Here is a 16129-nt window from a genome sequence, read left to right as displayed (position 1 = left end):
TAAGAGTAAAATGGGACTTCGGGTAGTGCAGGAAGGTGGTGAGAAATAGACAGGTAGACAGAAGGGACATGTTCCAAAGGCAAAGTGGCCACTGCTGGTCTTTCATCGACCCAGCTCACTGACGTCACAAGCTGCGTGTTGATTGGATGAAATATGGGACAAAGGAGCAGTGAACCGATTGGTTGTCACCTGTCGCTCTGTCAGGAATAGACCAATCAGGTTGCCGGACCGGATGACACTCCACATCTCCTGAACTCTGACCTAAAACTATTGAGCTCAAACTCACTGAGTTCAGATCCAGCATCAGCTCTGTGAACATGTTGGCACCTTTTATTCATTCTTCACAGCTACTGGTCTCCTAACTGGTAGCTCCCAAGTTAAACAATTATCTGTTGTTAATGTTACTCACAGAGTATTTTTACTTTTAACCGTGTGCTTCCTGCATCTACAATATATTCTGTTAATTTGATAATCTTGGTTGTAATAAAATGATAACAAAATGTTCTCTATTTCTGAAATAGGACAGATATTCCTGCTGCAGACTCGGTCGCACAGGAGCCGGTTACAGCGACACAGTTCGAAGGCGACTCTGTGATCATCAATTTCAGCTATTCCACCACTGCTACTTTCTACTCATTGCAACTATACCGTGAGAATCGGGACAAAGCTCCCTCGCTCTTGAGCTAGATTCCACTTGTTGGGGAAGCTGTCAGAGCAGAGGGTATGGGAATTCGATTTTCTTCATCTTTAGACGCTTGAAAAAATGAGGAGAATTTCACTATCCGTGAGCTGCGGCTGACTGACAGCGCGCTGTATTTCTGCGGACTGAGATGTACAGTGACAGGAAGCTGAGGGGCCCTCGTACAAAAACACTGCCGCAATGTGATAGGGTGTGTGGGATAGGGGCAGGGTGGGGAGAAACCTAGTCTTTCTAACCTATCAGCAGAATGTGCTGGTTTCAAATAAATGTCAATAAATTCCAAGCCGAGAGTAACAGATTTGGGGAAGGTTTCCGCTATTCCATTTACATCAAACACATTTCGGACATAATCCAAACTGTCTGAGAGAATTTACACAATTTTGTAAAATTTGCAATATAGACATGGGCATGGCCTGAGACCAGTAACAACCAGCAGCGTCTGTAATGGTTTACAAGGCAAGTAAAGTTGAAGGAAGGAGACAACCCGAGTGTAATAGAAACAGGCACCGGATCCAGTGAAATTAGGACAGACACATGGGCTCAGTGTAGTAATAGCTGAGACACTAGTTTGTGCCCTGTGAGAAGAGGCATGGTCTGGACAGTTGTTAGCCAAGGCATGGCCTTGTGTAATCGAAACAAGGAGATTATCTAATAAAATAATACATGAAACATAGTTTAATGTTACAATAGCAAAAAAAGAGCATAAAGTATTATAAATAGAGATAAAGTTCAGTACAGCACTTATACCGAACAACGCAATTATTTAATGACAAGACAGCTTTGGTGTAATCTTTTGAATTTCTTGCAAAAGTAATTCCTGAACAATAATGTTCTGAACTGGACTGAACTTTACGGGGAGAAATTCTGAACTCTCCCACAAGGTGGCAGCAAACGCTCAGAATCTGCTGTCATCGCAGCGCAATGTTTGGTTAATATTTTCATGTTATTTCACACTGAAGGACAATTAACACGTTTCATTTAATTATCAACATTTTCACCTGACGTAACCCGTCTCCATTGCGGATGATTTTTTAAACCGAGTGTTACTTTCCTTTTAACACATTTCACTGCATCGACAAAGCTAGTTTCAGGAAAACGGCAGGAATTTGTGTTGTTAATGGTGGGCAGCTAATGTTGCAACCACGCAGTAAATGTAATAACCATGTAAAATTCCACCGTTTCTGGTGGGATTTCTGCTGATTGATCTTGGGATGTGTGCGCGCAGGAAACTATTGACGTGCCAGTGTGTGTGACCGGCTGTTATAAACAGCCCTCAGCAAAAACGGGCAGTGACCCAGAAACCTGTGGCTGTTTTTGTACGAGGGCTAAACGCGTTCCCATCTCCGCGAGACTCTGTGCACGGTAATAGACCGCGGTGTCAGACAGCCGCAGATCCGCGATTGTCAATCGGTACAACTTGTCTGACTGTTGGACTCTGTCAGAAAACCGGTTCTGAGCGAAATCTGCTTTGAATTCAGAACTGCCGCCAGTGTCCCTGCGGACTGCAAACTCGGTCTGCCTGCCTGGGTACTGACGGTACCAGAATCAATAATCGGTATTGTCGGTAAAGGTACAGCTTAAAGTGACATATTTTTCCTCTGGCGGTGTGAGTGAGGAATCCCGCTGAGTAACAGAATCTCCTTCGCTCTGATCTGGAACACATGGTTAAAAAAACGGAAATAATCAACTGAACTGAACTGAAAGTGACAATTAGTGGTCAGTATTACATTGAATAAAATGGAGTTCAGACCTTTGAAAAAAAACTTGCCACAAAATTGATCTCTGTCGGTACTACATCCGAAAGAGCGTAATTCGCCTGACTTCATCTCACTCAGAGTTTTCATCCATTTCTTTCTCCATCATCTCTATATTTGGCTTCCCTTGTGGTAATGATGTACAGATTATAAACACACGCTGTGTAGGGAGACATGTCCACAATGCCCTTTTGCATCCATTTGGACCATTACATTTATCATATTCAATGATCCAGAAGTGAAAACAACTCTGCAGCACTAACCTATTAACCACCTTTCAATCACATTTGAAGACCTCTGTCAGGCTGTCCCTCCAGCGTCGCTTTGCGAGATCAAATAACCTCAGCCAGCACAACTATTTCTGATAGCTATTTCATGTCACTTGCGGTATCACCTTCGAAAAGATTTTTTCTCATTTACTCCTGTGCCTTTACATCTTTTCCTAACAATCCTCATGTGGTCGGAACACGTTTCAATACAAGTGTTAAATAGACTATTCACTTTTCAAATCCAATTCTCTGAAATTAATCTTAGAAGTTTTAAATTTCTCACCGACGCTGAAAGCTGCCCAGAGCACAGCGAGAACGGGGATCCACATCGCTGCTGCTGTGTCAGAACGGTGCAGAATAGAGATTTGCAAAAGAGCAAATGTCACCTGCTGCACGACAACACAGACTCAGACCACATTTCTGATGTCACTTCCTGCAGGGTGTCACACGGATGGAGCTATCGGAGTTGCCTCTCACCAATTTGATGTTTCTTAACCAGGGGTACGTGTTTATATAGGGGAACGCAAACATAACGCCATATCCCACTGATCATAGGTAAAGGTTTCTGAGTGCAGACAGCTGGATATCCAAGATATATAAGCGGGAAAATCACAAATATGCGCTCCCACACTAACACAACAAAAGCGATAATTCAACGACCACCTAAAGATATAATGACCAGCAAAGGTCTATGAAGTGACGTATAAGAGCTAGTAAAAGGGATTATGAAAGGAGACTTGCAAAGCAGATCGAGATCAATAAGATAAATATTGGTTACATAAAGGAAAAGAGGGGATCAGGAGCAATTTCAGTCCATTGGAGACTGAAAGTGGTGATATTGTTATTGACTATGGGAAAAGGGGATCCGTAGTTGCCCTTTAGAATATGGCGCTGAGCTGCTGACTTGCACCGCTGCTGTCCGAATTACACAAATAGAAATCGTAAGTAATTTCACAGCACCAGGTTAAAGTCCAACAGGTTTATTTGGTAGCACGAGCTTTCGGAGTGTTGCCCCTTCATCAGGTGAGTGAAGAGTTCCGTTCACAAACAGGGCATGCATAGACACAAACTCAATTACAAGATCGTGATTGGAATGGGAATCTTAACAGGTTATCAAGTCTTCACCGGTGCGGACAATGTGAGTGGAGGGAGGGTTAAGCACAGGTTAAAGAGATGTGTATTGTTTCCAGACAGGACAGTTAGTGAGATTTTGCAAGCCCAGGCAAGTCGTGGGGGTTACAGATAGTGTGATATGAACCCAAGATCCCGGTTGCGGCCGTCCTCATGTGTGCGGAACATGGCTATCAGTTTCTGCTCAGCGATTCTGCGTTGTCGTGTGTCATGAAGGCCGCCTTGGAGAACGCTTACCCGAAGATCAGAGGCTGAATGCCCTTGACTGCTGAAGTGTTCCCCGACAGGTAGGGAACTCTTCTGCTTGGTGATTGTGGAGCGGTGTCGATTCATCCGTTGTTGTAGCGTCTGCATGGTCTCCCCAATGTATCATGCCTCGGGGCATCCTTTCCTGCAGCTTATCAGGTCGACAACGTTGCCGAGTCGCAAGAGTAGGTACCGTGTACCTGGTGGATGGTGTTCTCACGTGAGATGATGGCATCCGTGTCGATGATCCGGCACTTCTTGCAGCGGTTGCTGTGGCAGGGTTGTGTGGTGTCGTGGTCACTGTTCTCCTGAAGGCTGGGTAGTTTGCTGCGGACAATGGTCTGTTTGAGGTTGGGCGGTTGTTTGAAGGCAAATAGTGGAGGTGTGGGGATGGTCTTGGCGAGATGTTCGTCTTCATCGATGGCATGTTGAAGGCTCCGGAGAAGATGTCATAGCTTCTCTGCTCCGGGGAAGTACTGGACGACGAAGGGTACTCTGTCTGTCATGTCCGGTATTTCTCTTCTGAGGAGGTCTGTGTGGTTCTTCACTGTGGCGTGTCGGAACTGTCGATCGATGAGTTGAGCACCATATCCTCTTCTTACGAGGGCGTCTTTCAGCGTCTGTAGGCGTCTGTTGCCCTCCACCTCATCTGAGTAGCAAACTATCCAGCCTTCAGGAGAACAGTGACCACGACACCACACAACCCTACCATAGCAACCTCTGTAAGACGTGCCGGATCATCGACACGGATGCCATCAGCTCACGTGAGAACTCCATCCACCAGGTGCATGGTACATACTCTTGTGACTAGGCCAACGTAGTCTATCTGATAGGCTGCAGGAAAGGATGGCCCGAGGCATGGTACATTGGCGAGACCGTGGTTCGAATTGGAACTTTCCACTGCGGGCAAACGGGGCCAGTTGGTTATTGAAAACACGGAGAGCGCGGACGCTCTGTATTACTGTGCGATACAGCCCACACTGAGGAAAGACGCTAGTCACTGTACAAAAACCTCACGCCTGTTTTCAGTTGCTGCCGCAATCCCACAGATAGTACAGCAGGCAATAGCTGCCAGAACCAGAGCAGGAAATGGAGCATATGAGCGGGGTTGCCCGGGGCTTTGCAAATCCCGACAGCGACTTTACTTTTCTCACACATATTGACAGTCATGATGTAACTCATCCGATTGAAGAAACAGTCGCTCAGTGAGTGTGGGCTTTATGGTGAGGAAATCATCCGCATTCTTTAATTTAAGCATGATACTCCACTGTCTCGAATCAGACATTTGGTCTATGGCCAAATACAGAAAGACCTGGACAATATTCAGGTTTGGACTGATAAGTGGAAGCAACGTTCAGGTCACACAAGTTCCAGGCAATGACCATCTCCAAAAAGAGAGGACCTGATGAACTTTCCTTGATATTCAAAGGCATTACTATCGCTGAATCCTCCCCCTGCTCTCCCCTTCCTCTCCCCCACCCCCAACAACATCCTGGGAGTTGACCGAAAACTGAACTGGACCGAGGAATATGAATATCGTGGCTACCGGAGCCGATCAAAGGTTAGGAATCCTGTGGTGAGTAAATCGCCTCGTGACTCCCGAAAGCCTGTCCGCCACCTACAAGGTGCAAGTCAGGGGTGTAAATGGAATGCTCCATACTTGCTGGATCAGTGCAGCTCCAACAACACTCATTATGCCCGACCAGATACAGGACAGGGCAGTCCGCGTGATTGCTAACCATTCCATAAACATCTCTTCCAGTCACCACCGACGAACAGTGGCAGCTGTGTGCAATATCTACGGATATACTGCAGCAACTCAACAAGGATTTTTAGGCAGCACAATCCGAACACATGAACACTGCCATGTAGGAGGACAAGGGCAGCTTTCACATGTGAACACCTCAATCTAGCGGTTCCCTTCCAATTATTCCACATCCTTACTTTGAAATATATCGCTGTTCCTTCACGGTCAATGAGTCAACACCCTGGACTCCCTCACTAACAGCACAGTCGGTGTACCTGCACCTCGGGACCGCAACGCTTCAAGAAAGCAGCTCACTACCACACAATACACCACGGATTGTCCCGGATTTACAATAACAGTCGTGTTGCTGGGGAAGTCTCTGTGGCAGTTATTCTACATCTCATTTGTTAAATACGGCAACAGATTTTGATCCGTTTTGCATTTCGTTTCAGGAACGAGTGCCGAGGAGTCGGTGTCCGTGGGCTCATTTGAGTTAACGATGCTGAAAGAACAGCCTGTAATTTTCTGCCATACTTACTCCACTTCTGAGTCCATCCTCAGCTCATGTTTTTTTGTTTATTACATAAATTGCGGCATGGGAAAATCAGCAATATTCCAGCCCCCACTGTCCAAACCCCCTGCCAGCAGAAAGCACTGGATATATTCCTCTGTGTGTTTTCTTAGAAATGGTGAAGAGTAAATATTCAATATTTTGATTGATACCCAGTTCCGTTCACATTCAACAATAACTTGATTTCGGAAACATCGGAGCAGTGAGTTTTGATAATGTTTCTGCCCCGTGACAGTGACAGTGATTTTTCCAATCTGCTGACCATCGTCATTTTAGCCATTGTCTTCCTTCAGGTCCGCCACCCGAAAGACATGTTCCTCATTTTTAAAAAATCTCCGTTTAATTCCAGATTTGTCACATGCCAGCGAGCCCATTGTCCTGAAAACAATGTCTCTGAACCATTGGACCACCCGGGCTCCGCCATCACCAGCTCAGTGTTGCCTTTTCCATCATTCCTTGCGTCAGATAATCCATCCTCCCTTGTTGTCTGTGACGAACCATATCTTCTGCCATTTTTAAGAAGTGACCCCGATTTACAATCTGAAAATGCAGAGAAAACTCAGCAGACTAGTTGAGATTTAACAAATATATGAATAATATAACTCTTCCCTTAGTCGGCAATGAAAAGGATTTGGAAATATTTCTGCCCAGTTTCCAGCCATGGGAGGCGGACGTGATAACTGCAGTGGAATGTTTGCTGTCATTGGTTGAACACATCACTGGTGTTAGATCCAGAAGGGGCCATTTTGCAGGATAAGTTTGTGGTGAAAGCGGTCTGGTGTGAAAATTAAAATAACAAAAAGGTCATGAAAAAAGCAATTGTAAAACACGCTGTAATCTGCTGCTCTGGCGGTTAGAGTTTGACACTTTCGCTGCTGTGTTGATTGCAGGGCAGGAAATGAAGATTTATTGCTCTCCTCCAACCACGAAAACAGTTATTTCCCGGGAGAACACAGAAATCCCAGTCTCGCCTTGTATCCTATTATTTCTGAAGTGAATACCCTGAACAAATTCAACAGCAAGTCATGGTGTCCTTTCTGGGAACCAGACAAAGTTAAGGACAATTTAAATGGTGCCAGCGCTTCACTGCAGTTCATTGCGTTTCTAACTGGAGATGATCGTTGTTTGTTACAGAGTTCAGGATCATCTGATTCGGTGAAGATTTCCTGCTGGCCCATCTCCACGGATTCTGGAATATTTCAGTATCAATACAAGAAAAGGACATGATTGCTACGTCTGCCTCGTGGTAGTGTGGCCGAGCGGTCTAAGGCGCTGCATTTGGGTTCTAATCTCTTCGGGGCCGTGGCGTCGAATCCCACTGCTACCAGAATTGATTTCAATTTTTGTCCTTACAGTTGAAGTCCAACAGCTCACATTGAATGCAGGAGTGTGTGCAGTGTGTTTTTGACAGACGCCTTCGTAAGAACAGGATGTGGCTCTCGACTCATCGATCGACAGTTCCGACGCGCCACAGCGAAAAACCACACCTATCTCCTCAGAAGACAAACACGGGACACGGCCGACAGAGTGCCCTTCGTCGTCCTGTACTTCCGTGGAGTGGAGGAGCTACAACATCTTCTTCGGAGCCTTTAACATGTCATTGATGAATACGAACATCTCGCCAAGGCCATCCCCACATCCCCAAAACCAGACAGCAATATTTCCAAATGCCATTCAATACAGAGTGAGGGAAAAGTTTCATAATTTATGTTTTTGCTAAATGTTAACTGATATGCTGAGGAGAGAACATAGAACATAGAACATAGAACATTACAGCGCAGAACAGGCCCTTCGGCCCACGATGTTGCACCGACCAGTTAAAAAAAAACTGTGACCCTCCAACCTAAACCAATTTCTTTTCGTCCATGAACCTATCTACGGATCTCTTAAACGCCCCCAAACTAGGCGCATTTACTACTGATGCTGGCAGGGCATTCCAATCCCTCACCACCCTCTGGGTAAAGAACCTACCCCTGACATCGGTTCTATAACTACCCCCCCTCAATTTAAAGCCATGCCCCCTCGTGCTGGATTTCTCCATCAGAGGAAAAAGGCTATCACTATCCACCCTATCTAAACCTCTAATCATCTTATATGTTTCAATAAGATCCCCTCTTAGCCGCCGCCTTTCCAGCGAAAACAATCCCAAATCCCTCAGCCTCTCCTCATAGGATCTCCCCTCCATACCAGGCAACATCCTGGTAAACCTCCTCTGCACCCTCTCCAAAGCCTCCACATCCTTCCTGTAATGTGGGGACCAGAACTGCACACAGTACTCCAAGTGCGGCCGCACCAGAGTTGTGTACAGTTGCAACATAACGCTACGACTCCTAAATTCAATCCCCCTACCAATAAACGCCAAGACACCATATGCCTTCTTAACAACCTTATCTACTTGATTCCCAACTTTCAGGGATCTATGCACACATACACCTAGATCCCTCTGCTCCTCCACACTATTCAAAGTCCTCCCGTTAGCCCTATACTCAACACAACTGTTATTCCTACCAAAGTGAATTACCTCACACTTCTCCGCATTAAACTCCATCCGCCACCTCTCGGCCCAACTTTGCAACCTGTCTAAGTCTTCCTGCAGACTACGACACCCTTCCTCACTGTCTACCACACCACCGACTTTGGTGTCATCAGCAAATTTGCTAATCCACCCAACTATACCCTCATCCAGATCATTAATAAATATTACAAACAGCAGTGGCCCCAAAACAGATCCCTGAGGTACACCACTTGTAACCGCACTCCATGATGAATATTTACTATCAACCACCACCCTCTGTTTCCTATCCGCTAGCCAATTCCTGATCCAATTTCCTAGATCACCCCCAATCCCATACATCTGCATTTTCTGCAGAAGCCTACCATGGTGAACCTTATCAAACGCCTTACTAAAATCCATATATACCACGTCCACTGCCTTGCCCCCATCCACCTCCTTGGTCACTTTCTCAAAAAACTCAATAAGGTTAGTAAGGCACGACCTACCTGCCACAAAACCATGCTGACTATCACCTATCAATTCATTACTCTCCAAATAACTATCAATTCATTACTCTCCAAATAACTATATATTTCCAGCATTTTCTGATTGCGAAGTCAGGAGTCACTCGGTAAAAACAACAAAAGTGAAGGTCTGTAGCAGAGAGCAAGGTAGGATGGATCAACGGACAAAGGAATGCTGGACAAAGCAATATTGAGCAGGTGATGCTGGAGGCCGGGTGGTCTAGTTTTTCAGAGTGAAGGCTTTCACCGCCAGGGCCCAGGCTTAATGACTGGGGACAAATTGTGAAAATAGAATTTGTGATGAAAATATTGTCTCTTTCTCATTCCTGATCAACTAATCACAATTGCTGTTTAAAAGCAGCATGCCAGGACGAGTAACCTCTTCCTGTGCTGTAATGTTCTCTAATTGTTTCATTTTCATCCACACTGCTGCTGCATTTAAAGTTTAGTAGTTTATTTTTTTATTGCCACAAGTAGACTTACATTAACAGTGCATGAAGATACTGTCAAAATCCCCTAGTCGCCTCACTCCGGCGCCTGTTCGTGGACACTGAGGGAGAATTTAGCATGGCCAATGCACCTTTCCAGCAAGTCTTCGGGCTGTGTGGAAGGAGTGGAGCAAGTTAGTGTGGATGCTGGAATTGGAAACAAAAAGGGAAAATGCTGGAAAATCTCAGCATGTCTGGCTACATCTGTAAGAAGAGAAGAGAGCTAACGTTCCGAGTCCAGATCACCCTTTGTCAAAACTGGGCGGAGTGGAGTTGCTCCGATAGAGAATACAAACGGGAACACAGGCTGAATGGTTGTCTGCTGATATAAACAACAGATCGCAAACATTGAGTCTGCAGTCCCGGCCCAGGGGATAGATTGGGACTTTCTAACTGAGGCTCAAATCTTGTCATGTCCGCTTCCCGTCATTCCTCATTGTGACTTATTTTTATTGAAAGTTATTCAAAATAAAGCAATGAATACAGAGATGATCAACTCATTGCAAATCTCTCACATCAGCGTCACTGAGGGTCCAGTGATCAGGATCAGCGCCGTGACGCGGTTTAGATTCCCAGTCACGGAGTGAATAACTTTTTGTTCAATTCTTCATTTAATGAAAACACGCCTCAGAGCGTCTGTGAAGGGAGCAACATCGAAATCTTTCAGCCGGATGAACTTGCATCTCAGTTGGAAAAGTCAGAGATGTAACACTAACGATAAACTCTGAAGAAGATTCACATGACACGCACAACATACATGTCAGATACACACACAGCACACATGTCAAATCATGTCACTTTCAAGTTCCGTCTTTTAACCTCCTGCTCTCCACCTCAGACATTTCCACATTCATCAAAAATCTCCAACCTCAAACCCCATCCTGTGCCTTAATCCATTGATAATGCTACCCGTACCGCAAGTACTTTGCAGCATTTGGCTCCATAGCTCAGTGGTTAGAGCACTGGTCTTGTAAACCAGGGGTCGCGAGTTCAATTCTCACTGGAGCCTGCCGACAAAACTTTGCTAATATGAGCTGTAGGGAAAAGGCAGATCGAGTGGGAGGCCTTATGGGTCGAGGGGCAGATTGGGTGCAACTTTAGAAAACAAAAACGTATTCTCATTCGTGCAAAAATAGAAAGAGCAGAACATACTTGACGAGCTAAAAAATGTAAATATTGATATTAAGAATAGAATAGATGCGTTTGTACTCGAATGCATGAAGGTGAAGCAGATAATTGGAAGGGAAATTACATTTTGGTCTTTCTTGCCGGCAGACTGGAGTTCAAGAATAACAAGGTGTTTCTGCTGTTGCATTGGGTTTTGTTGAGACCAGGTTGAATATTCTGTGCAGATGTGATAGTCACATTTAAAAAGGGATATGCTTGCATTGGAAGCGGTAAAGAGAAGGTTCACCAGATTGCTCCCTGGGGTGAGGGAGTTGTCCTGTGATGAAATTCTCTGGAGTTTAGAAGAATAAGAGGCGATCTCTTTAAACCTACACAGTTCTGATTAGGTTTGACAGGATGGAGACTGAGAGATTTTTTTTCTGCTGGTCGGGAATCTAACCCACTGCGGCACAGATAAGGGGCTGGTCATTTCGTGCGAAGATAAGGAGCAATTACTTCACTCAAAGGGCGAGAATCTTTGGCATTCTCTGTACCTGACAGTTATGTATGCCCCCCTCATCGAGCACATTTAACGCTGGGATAAACAGGGTTCTGATCTCTTGAAGAATTTAGCGATATGGGGAGCTGGTGGAAAAACAAAGTTGCAGCCCAACATCAGCCATGATGGTATTGAATGGTGGAAATCTCGATGGACCGAGTGGTCTGCTCCTCCTCCTTTGATTCATGTTAGAATAAAAACAGAAAGGACTGGAAGTTCTCAGGAGGGCTTGCAACAAATGTGGAGCAAAACAGAGAGTTAAGTTTCCGAGTTCAATATGACTCTTTTCAAACCAGTAGCCACGTGTGAATTATATGATTCCAAAATCACGAGGGGTGATCACGAGGGGTCACGGGCTCAAGCTGAGAGGGGAGAAGTATAACTCAGATATCAGAGGGACGTTTTTTACACAGAGGGTGGTGGGGGCCTGGAATGCGCTGCCAAGTAGAGTGGTGGAGGCAGGCACGCTGACATCGTTTAAGACTTACCTGGATAGTCACATGAGCAGCCTGGGAATGGAGGGATACAAACGATTGGTCTAGTTGGACCAAGGAGCGGCACAGGCTTGGAGGGCCGAAGGGCCTGTTTCCTGTGCTGTACTGTTCTTTGTTCTTTGTTCTTATAACAACTAGCACAACATCCAGACTGCGAATTGAATTGGATCCAGGCAGTGAAAGCCTTGAATTTAAACTGCTGCAGGATTTATGTTGGAAAATTGTTCAGGAAAGTGAGCTGCCAACTGAAAGTTTGGAGGTTTGAGAGCACCCCGAGCCGAATAGACTCCCTCTATTTCTGTTTCTACTTATATTCCAACAAAGATATTCTTTGTATCCTTCTGCAATAGGGAAATATTGTCCAAACTTTGCCAGTCTTGCTAATATTCACTAAATTGTCATACAAATCGATCGATGAATATTCATTTCAAATAAAACGAGATACCATTAGGTCATGCTGTTGTATATTTCCAACCTATTAGAAATATGGGATTCACAGTAACTGAGAGAAATTGATGCTGTAGTTGCAGATATAGAACTGGAACGCACCATCACACCGAGTGAATCCACTGTCTGTTTAAATGTTGATCAGTGAAAATTTCAATCACCCTCTGCTGTGTAACACACGGCCACGGAGTCAATGAGCAATAGCCAGTCAAAAGAATCCTGTATCAGTCAATCTTTCTCGCAACTTTCAAACATGTTGTTATTCTCTGTACCATTTGCCATTGAGGTACATGAATAAGTGAACGCAGTTTGTGATGGTAAAAGATGTGTTCACCCCTTCTGGGAACTGAATCACATTGATGCACAGAGGAACACACACAGACACCGAGAGTCACAGAGGGGTGACGAGACACAAACACATGTCACTAACTGGGTTCAGTTTTGTTCCATTTCTGGCTGGGGTTTTGGTGAATTCTAGCTGATGAACAGAAATGAAGGAACGTAGAAGTGAAACAGGAAAAACAGATGGGAATACTTGAAAGATTTTGATTCCATTGAACGAATAATTAATTCTACAGTCACCTAAAGGAATGAATGCTGAGCAGCGCAGTGGGTGAGGTTCAAATCTTCGTGAGAAAACAGCAATTTCAAATCCACCGCCTGAGCCGCTTGGCCACCACTGCAACCGATGTCAATGTGTTAGTGTCACTCAGATCAAACCATTAAATAGTTACAGCAACAAAAGGGAACATTCGGTCCCAGGAGATCACGGTGCACCTTTCATCCCTCTTTTTTCTTCCTTACAAAATGCCACACGCCGAACAGACAAACAAGCTGCACATTTTGGCAGTGGTGGCATTTAAACCCACAACTTTTGAGATATTGAAGCTTTGATTTAGCAACTAAAACCATTCGGCCCCACTGCCAGTCGAAGCCACGTGCTAACCGTTGCGCAGAGTGATATCTGCAACGGATGAGAATATAATTGGGATTTTGGATGGAATATTTCGCCCCTCAAGCCCCTCACAATATTTTGGAATCATAGCCAAGCACTTGTTTTCCATCTGTTTCATTTCTGACTTTTCTAGCTCTGATGAAAGATCCAGATGCAAGATTAGCTTTGTTTCTCACTCCACAGACGCTGCCAGATCTGGTTTCATTCAATGAGGGTTTCCTTTTCATGGTGTCAGTTCACACAGCAATACAAACGAATTAATCTCTGGCTGGGGATTGAATCCAGTCCAGAGTGATGAAAGTGCCAAATCCAAACCACTGGTCCAGCAGGGAAGCTGACAGTGACTTTCCCAATCAGCGGATCATCGTCATTTTAGCCATTCTCTTCCTTCCCTTCCGTCACACAATAGACAGGTTCCTCATTTTTGAAAAACAATACTCTGCTTCTTACCACATTTGCCACCTGCCATCGAGCCCATGGTCGTGAAAACGATGACGTTGCACCATTGGAATACCCGAGTTCCACCATCACCAGCTCAATGTTGCCTTGTCTATCATTCCTTGTGTCAAATAATACATCCTCCTTTGTTTTCTGTGCCGAACCTCACCTTCTGTCCTTTTTATAGAGTGACCCCTGACTTCACAATTAGAAAATGCAGGAAAAACCCATCAGACTAATTAAAATTTGCAGATATATGAATAAAATAACTTTTCCCTCAGTCTGCAATGAAAATGATTTGGAAAAAACAAATCTGCCAAGTTTCATACCATGGCAGGCGGACGCGGTAACTGTCATAGAATCATTCCTGTAATTGGCTGAACACTTCTCTGGTGTTGAAACAGAAGTTGCCATTTTGCAGGAGAGGTTTGTGGTGAAAGTGGTCTGGCGTGGAAATTAAAATAACAAAAGGATCGTGGCCTGGTCTGGTGGTTAGAATTTGACACTTCCGCTGCTGTTTTGATTGCAGGTCAGGAAATGAAGATTTATTGCTCTCCTCCAATCCGTGAGAACAAATATCAGTTATTTCCCGGCAGAACGCACAAATCTCAGTCTCGCCTTGTGTCCTGTCCTTTCTCAAGTGAAGACCCTGAGCAAATTCAACAGGAAGGCATATTGTCCTTTCTGGGAGACAGACGAGCTTAAGGACAGTTTAAATGGAGCCGGCCCTTCACTGCAGCTCATTGTGTTTCTGACTGGAGATGATTTTTGTTTGCTACACATTTCAGGATCATCTGATTCGGTTACGATTTCGTCATGGCCCATCCCAACTCCACGAGTTTTGATATATTTCAGTATTAATGCAATGGAACGACATGATTAGGGTACTTTCTTGTGTGGTAGCGTGGCCGAGCGGTCTAAGGCGCTGGATTTAGGCTCCAGTCTCTCTCGAGGCGTGGGTTCGAATCCCACCGCTGCCAGAGTTGGTGCAAGTTTTTGTCCTTGGAGCTGAAGTCCAACAGCTCGGATTGAACGTTGGAATCTGAGCGGTGTCGTTTTTGACAGATGCCCTTGCGAGAACAGGATATTGCGCTTGACTAATCGATCGACAGTTCCGACAAAAAAAAATTGCCCCTTAGAGTCCTGGGATGTGTAGGTTAGAGGGATTAGCGGGTAAATATGTGGGGGTAGGGCCTTGGTGGGATTGTGGTCGGTGCAGACTGGATGGGCCGAATGGCCTCCTTCTGCACTGTAGGGTTTCTATGATTTCTATGACACGCCACAGCAAAAACACGCACCGACCTCCTCAGAAGACAAGTACGGGACACAGCCCTCAGAGTGCCCTTCCTCCTCCAGTACGTCCCCAGAGTGCAGAAGCCAAGACATCTTAGGAGTGGAGAAACTATGACATCTTCTTCGGAGCCTTCAGCGTACAATCGATGAAGACGAATATCACGCGAAGGCCATCTCCACGCCCCCACTACTTGCCTTCAAAAAACAGAGCAACCTTAAACAGACCATTGTTCGCAGAAAACTACCCAGCCTTCAAGAGAACAGCGACCACGACACCACACAACCCTGCCACGGCAACCTCTCCAAGATGTGTTGGATCATCGACCCGGATGCCACCATCACACGTGAGATCAGAATCCACCAGCTGGACGATACATACACATGCAACTCGGCCAACGTTGTCTACCTCATACGCTGCAGGAAAGGATATCCCGAAGCATGGTACATCGCCGAGACCATGCAGACGCTACGACAACAGATGAATGGACACCGCTCGACAATCACCCGGCAAGAGTATTCCCTTCCTGTCGGGGAACACTTAAGCAGTCAAGGGCATTCAACCACCGATCTTCGGGTAAGCGGTCTCCAAGGCGGCCTTCAAGACGCACGACAACGCAGAATCGCTGAGCAGAAACTGACAGCCAAATTCCATACATGAGAACGGCCTCAACCGGGACCTTGCGTTCATGTCACACGACTTGTAACCCCCACCATTTGACCTGGTCTTGCAATACCCTACCAACTGGCCTGGCGTGAGCCAATTCACACCGCTTTAACCTTTCATTGTCCCCCTCTCCACTCGCATTGTCTGTACCTGTAAAGACTTGATTCGCTGTTAAGACACGCATTCCAACCATTATCTTGCAATTGAGTCTGTGTCTTTCTATGCCCTGTTTCTAAACCCAACTCTCC

At 45.4% G+C, this 16129-nt stretch overlaps 2 non-coding genes across 2 annotated transcripts; both read left to right on the top strand.

Annotated features, from left to right (window-relative positions):
* Positions 1–10860: 10860 nt before the first annotated feature.
* On the top strand, positions 10861–10933 carry trnat-ugu (transfer RNA threonine (anticodon UGU)). Its single transcript has one exon. It is a non-coding gene; the product is annotated as a tRNA-Thr (tRNA).
* A 3889-nt stretch (positions 10934–14822) lies between these two features.
* trnal-uag (transfer RNA leucine (anticodon UAG)) lies at positions 14823–14904 on the top strand. The gene has a single exon. It is a non-coding gene; the product is annotated as a tRNA-Leu (tRNA).
* The last annotated feature ends 1225 nt before the right edge of the window (positions 14905–16129 follow it).

This window comes from Mustelus asterias, unplaced genomic scaffold (genome assembly GCF_964213995.1).
Source record: "Mustelus asterias unplaced genomic scaffold, sMusAst1.hap1.1 HAP1_SCAFFOLD_243, whole genome shotgun sequence".
NCBI classification, from domain to species: Eukaryota; Metazoa; Chordata; class Chondrichthyes; order Carcharhiniformes; family Triakidae; genus Mustelus; species Mustelus asterias.
The sequence above is the reverse complement of the archived record's forward strand: the minus strand, read 5'-3'. Positions and strand labels throughout refer to the sequence as shown.